This window comes from Crocuta crocuta, unplaced genomic scaffold (genome assembly GCF_008692635.1).
Source record: "Crocuta crocuta isolate KB4526 unplaced genomic scaffold, BGI_CrCroc_1.0 scaffold118, whole genome shotgun sequence".
In the NCBI taxonomy this organism is placed as follows: Eukaryota; Metazoa; Chordata; class Mammalia; order Carnivora; family Hyaenidae; genus Crocuta; species Crocuta crocuta.
This window is the reverse complement of record NW_027551558.1, coordinates 14,670,858-14,676,857: the sequence shown is the minus strand read 5'-3', so window position 1 is coordinate 14,676,857 and position 6,000 is coordinate 14,670,858.

The window sequence follows — 6,000 nt, the reverse complement described above, 5'->3', positions numbered from 1 at the left end:
CCCCCCTCCTTTTCTTTCTCACAATAACCATCACTAATCTTGGGAAACTGATAGAAATCCTTCCTAAAATAATTGGCACTTTTACAGATAATACCAGCCTGTCAGTTGATGGGAGAGACATCAGTTCTAAAGAAAGCTTCTAGAGAATGATGGGAATGAAAAGGACTTTTTGGACTGAGGAGCTCTGGATGGGCTGAGCATGGCAGAAAAAGGAAAGCACAGGAGCAGAGGCACAAACACAGAGATGAGCACAACTAAGGGGCAGAAGCAAGGGAAGAGGGAGGGTCAACTTCTGGGGCAAGTGGAGTGAAAGAGGGTGTATTGGAGCCTTGCCACTAGCGCAACCATTATGTCCCCAATTCATCAAACAATGGTCTTTTAATACAGCGATGACAGCCCTTAATTTGTTTTAGTCTGTATTCATGTCCCTGTTATTGTTTTAAATTTGCTGGGGATAATTTTAAACTAATCTTCTAATCTTTTTCCAAGAGCTCTCATCAATAACAACTGAAAGGATGATGAAAATAACTCTCTGTGTAGAACAAACTAAGTCAAATTACTGTGGGGAGTAAATTACTCTAACAGAGATATAATGTCAATGCCATCATTTATAAAAGATTTGTTGCCAAATGCTATCTCAATTCAAAATATGCTGGGGTTGTAGCCAGGTCTTTTGCCAGAGTATCTGAGGAGAAGAAAAATCTATGAGGCCTGGAATTGGGTCTCCACTGGCCCAGCCTTGGTTGTAGGAAAGACATGGAAGACGGAAGGAAGTGAGGTCCTGCACCGGTGAGGGAAGCCCTCGCTCTCTTCCAAGCGGAGCTTTGTTCTATAAACCCAGTCACCCCCAGCTCAGCTCAGCCCCTACCCCTGAAATGATCTCCTTTGGAACCAATTCAGCCTTTGGAGAAGGGAGCTAATGCTGAGAGGTGAGGACCACACAGCGAATAGATTCCACAGCCTCCGTCAGTGAGTGGACAGAGACTGTACTCAGGCTGGGAATGGCTTCCCACGGGCTCTGCAGGCATTTTCCCCACGACAGACTCCTTGGGCCCCAGATAAGGCAGCTGGTGGGGGGCAGCCAGCAAGGCAACCTCTGCCTGAGAGGTACAGCAGCAGAGCACTGTAGAGAATAAATACTAGGAGACACCTTAGAAATCATGCATTTCATTCCCCTAAGTTTGCAGATGGGAAACTGAGGAGACCCAGAGAAGATCAGCTGTTTGCCCAAGGTCACACAAGCTAATTAAGGCTGGGAACAGAGTTTTGCCTGGAGCTGAGAAGATTTCCCACCCATATTGCTCAAAATCCTGGCATAATTGCCAGCCTTGCTTTCACTTCCTATTTTGGCCCCAAATTGTCATTTTAAATGAAAGCACTCTCGCTGCCCTAGCGAAGGCCCACTGGACAGTCAGTTTAACATCTCTCAGTGAGACTGAGGGCTTCAACCTGGCACGACTTGACAGGCTGGTCACAGTGACCGACTGTGGCAGCAGTGACACAGGCTGTTAACGGGAGCAGACAGGAGCAGGTAACAAGGAGTTACACCCGAGAAAGCTCCTGCTGAGAACTTGTATGCTTGTGATGAAAAGCCCTGCACAACAGGGCTATGACTCACAGGAGCCCAGTCCCCTGAAAGCCCCCAGCAAGGAGGGCTAGGCAATCATTCATTCATTCATTCATTCACTCACTCACTCACTCATTCACTGTTAAGCACCAGAGATCGTGTTGGGGTTGATAAATCCAAAGAGGGAGCTGGGTAGGGGTGGGGAGTGGTGGTGGAGAAAGGAGGTGTTACTCTCCAGCTACAAAGCCAAAAACTAGTTCAAATCAAGATGTAACCTAGAGGTGAGAGTGCCAATGCAGAGACCACCAGTTCAGCCAGCCTCTGTGCTTGGAAATACCCACCAAGCAGGAGAGGATCCTCCTCCCCATCATCCCCGACTAGCTGTACCTATCCCAGAGCCCCAAGAAGAGACTGACTGGTGACAAGCAAGACCCAGCAAAGGTATGAGTTGTTCCCTTAGTACTTGCGGAGCATCTGACCTTGGCTAGAATTAATGAGCTCCTAAAACATAACTTACTTCCTCCCGAGAAAGGGACAGAAACAGAAACTTCAAGTGCAACCATATTTCAGGGCCCCAATCAGAAGAAATATTACTTAATAATATAAGGCGGTCACTGCCCTCTAGGAGATTAAAGTCCATTGGGCAGGTGGGTGGGGAGACTACCCCACAGGAATCTGAACAAAGTCAGAAAGGAAGGAGAGGGCACTGGCCAGCCAGGGAGCAGGGCAGGCAAGGCGCTAAAGGAATTCGGGGAAGGAGATAGCCCCTTGTGCTGCCTCAGTTCCTGCCCAATTCACCTCTTCCCAGTACTCAGAACACTTTTCACTTACATGCAGGACTGTTCACATTTCGATGTCACTTTATAGTTTAGCAAGTACTGCACAAGCATCATCTCATCCGGTCCTCACAAAAGCCCTGTACATTGGCTAGAAAGCTCACTGTGACCCATGTCACCTCAAGAAATGGAGGTACAGGAAGGCAGAGGATGCTGCAGTGGTGTGCTGGCTAGTGAAGGGTGGAAGTAATGTTCAAAAGTAGGCTTGCCCTGAATCCTACTCTTCCTCCCCTGAAAGCATTTTCCCCAAAACAGTCCATAGAGCAGTGTCATTCAGAATTATTGGCTCCCACACCTTGCCACATACTCTCAGTCAACAAAAACAAGGCTTTAAAATATCTAGTAATCAAGATTTTTAAGATTGTTTAATATATATTGAGTTTCTATTATATGCCAGGTACAATGCTAGCTATCTTTGTTTGCAATTCTGTGAGACCAGGTTTTACTGCTGTTCTTTATTTTGTTTTAAGAGTATTTATTTTGAGAGAGAGAGGGAGAGCATGAGCAGGGAAGGGGCAGGGAGGGAGAGGAGAGGCAGAATCCCAAGCAGGTTCTGCATTGTCAGTGCAGAGCCCAACACAGTGCTCAAACTCATGAAGCATGAGATTATGACCTGAGTTAAAATCAAGAGTCAAGACGCTTAACCAACTGAGCTACTTCGACACCACTGTTCTTTGTTTTAAAAGTCACTATTGTGCATATAAGGTAGCCGAGGCTTAGACAATGAAAGGCGGATTTATGGTCAAGCAATTGTATCAAAGCAAGAATTGTAACCCAGGTGTTCCAATCTTTAATTCTCTGTTTCCAAAAAAAAAAAAAAAAAAAAGCTATTAGCTAGATGTCTATTTATGGAATATTTCAAGTGAACTGAGTTCTTCTTGGTAGTATGATGGGATGTATGGGTTTGGGGGCTGCCTCATTTCAGCCCTCTACTACTTATCATCTGAAGCACCACCATGACCTCCCCTATTCCCCTTCACCAGTTCATACCCAGGCATATGTGCACATGAGCATGCACGCACGCGCGCGCGCGTGCACACACACACACACAAGCATGTGAGGAGGGAACAGTTTCTCAAGTCAAAACCTTCCTGAGTCCCTTTGGGACTCCCTTCATACATCAGAATGAAGGAGGGAGTCTCACAACATGTTTTTCAGTGCTTCGTTTTCAAGCACACTAACTACACAGTGTGTATTTGCCATATGATCAAAGGAAAGGCTTTTGATCAAATCTCAGCTGGGAAAATAAAACATGGTAGCTTATTTTAAATGAAGTTGGATTATGGTAAAATTATGAGCCTGTCACAGGAGAATCTTGAGTATATCATTAATTTTTTTCTGGCCTTCTGGTTTACCAAATTTTTTTTTTTAAATATGAAATGACAAATGCTGAGACACCTAACTTGCCTATAAGGAATGAATTAACTAAAGGAACTTTAGACATCCAGAGAAGGAAGTATGTAGCCATAGTCAGAAAGACATAGGTTCATTTACCAGGAGTGTGACCATGGGGGTGTTGACCTCTGAGCCTATTTCCTCATCTTGGCTGTGGGAATGGCAATGTCATGAGATTGTTAAGGAGATTAAAGGACAAAATTATGCACAATAAGTGATACTTAGATACTACAGGTATCTAATATTGGTCTCTCCCCATTAAGAAGGTCCTATACATAAGACCTTCACCCCAAACTCAGAAAGTTTGTCCCAACCAGTGTTTCTTCATTCTGACTGCAATTGGAATAAATTGGAAAGTTCTGAAAAATCCAGTCGCCCAGACCCTAGTCCAAATGAATTAAAACAGAATCTTTAGAGGGGAGACCCAGGCATAAGTATTTTTTTTTATAGCCCCCAAGATGATTCCAATGCATAGCCGAGGTTAACCACCACTCCCTAGATTCCTATTCCTTCACAGTAAATACTTTGCCAGAAAGCTATGCTATCCTCCTAAATGAGCCTAAATTAAGCTTTCCTCAAGGATTTTACTTCCAGAGAAATGCCTAGAGAATTTGCCTATCACCCATGGTCCCCCATCCCTCTGAACACCTAATACTCAACCCTCTCATCAAGGCTCCCATCATAGGCCCTCCTCTCATCTCAGGAAAAGCTAGGTTGCAGATCATTTGCACAGTAGTGGAAATTAGCTGCTGAGTTATTTCCCCAACCATTGGTCATCTTAGGCCTTAGGTCTCACAATCAGTCTGTAAAAGGGCTTTTGAGATGTCAAGGTTGATGAAGTCATCATACCTGGAGTGCTTTCTATTTTGCCTCAGAAATCACACCCAGGAAGTAACCACCTAGAATCCAACCCATTCTCTGCTTCTGGAAGTTTCTATCTTGGGAAGATAAGACAAGGGCTTTGAACTGCCAGTTTCACACAGTAGTAGGGATTTCCAGGATGGGAAAGCCTGCCACCCTTTTAGCTTAAAGCAGAATGATAAGGCAGTTAAACAATGGCGTGACCTTATAGAAACTAATGGCTCATGGCAAAAAGCATCACCTCTGACCACATTCCCATACTCTGATACTCTCATTTATTCTCAACACAACCCTACCAAGTGAATACTCACATCAGGCATACACTAAAAATAAAGAAATGAATACCCAGAAGATCATTTATATTACCCAAGTACAAGTAAATCATAGGTAGAAATGAAAGTTGAACCTAGGTCACAGTGAAACCAATACCTAATCTTTAACTGAACACTGCCCCACAGTGCCAGCCACTGACTGACCCATAGTCCCAATCAGCCTTCATGCTGACCGATAGGAGGGTTAGTTCCTAGGTCCTAAAAGAATCCAAGTTGGGTAAAGTGGCAATTGGGAAAACAATCATCGCTACAATTGGGAAAACAATCCCCAAAATAATCTTGCTTCTGTTATTAGTCAAGGTCCTAGCAGGAAACAGTTCTACCCAGCTGTTTACAATGAAGAGAACTTAATGAAAGGACTTCACTCAGAGGAAAGAGCAGGCTTAAAGAACCACAGGGAGGTCAAGCTCCCAGGATGAATAACAAGAGGAAGCCATTCCTACCCTGAAGCCTGAAGTGACAAAGGGAGTGGTATGACTTACTGTAGTCTGGTGAAAGAGAGCCACCAGCAAGAGCTATAGTCACCAGGGATGCAGCCTTGCCCAGACCAACGGTGCCTAGCGGGAAGGGAGCTGGTAAGAAAGCCCAACTTCTCCCTCTCCCATACTCCCAGCTGGTGCCTCCCTCTGGTCAGACCCAACCAAAGCCAGACAGGAAGAGAGGCTGGATTAGGCAGCCCATAAAGGTCAGCTTCCAGTGAAGAGAATACAGCAGGAAAGGGGAGTGCATGGACTGAACTAGGGGTGGGGAGAAAGGGAGAATAATCGACATGAAGAGAAAAATGTAGTTTTACTGGGATAATTACACATACTATAAAGGTATACCTCACTTTTCAAAAAGGACTTCTTGGGACACCAGAGTGGCTCAGTCAGTTAAGCAGCTGAGTCTTGATCTCAGCTCAGGTCTTGATCTCAGGGGAGTGAGTTCAAGCCACGAGTTGGGCTCCATGCCACATGTGGAACCTATTTTAAAAAAAGGATTTATGTAAAACATCCTTCCTAATAACAGT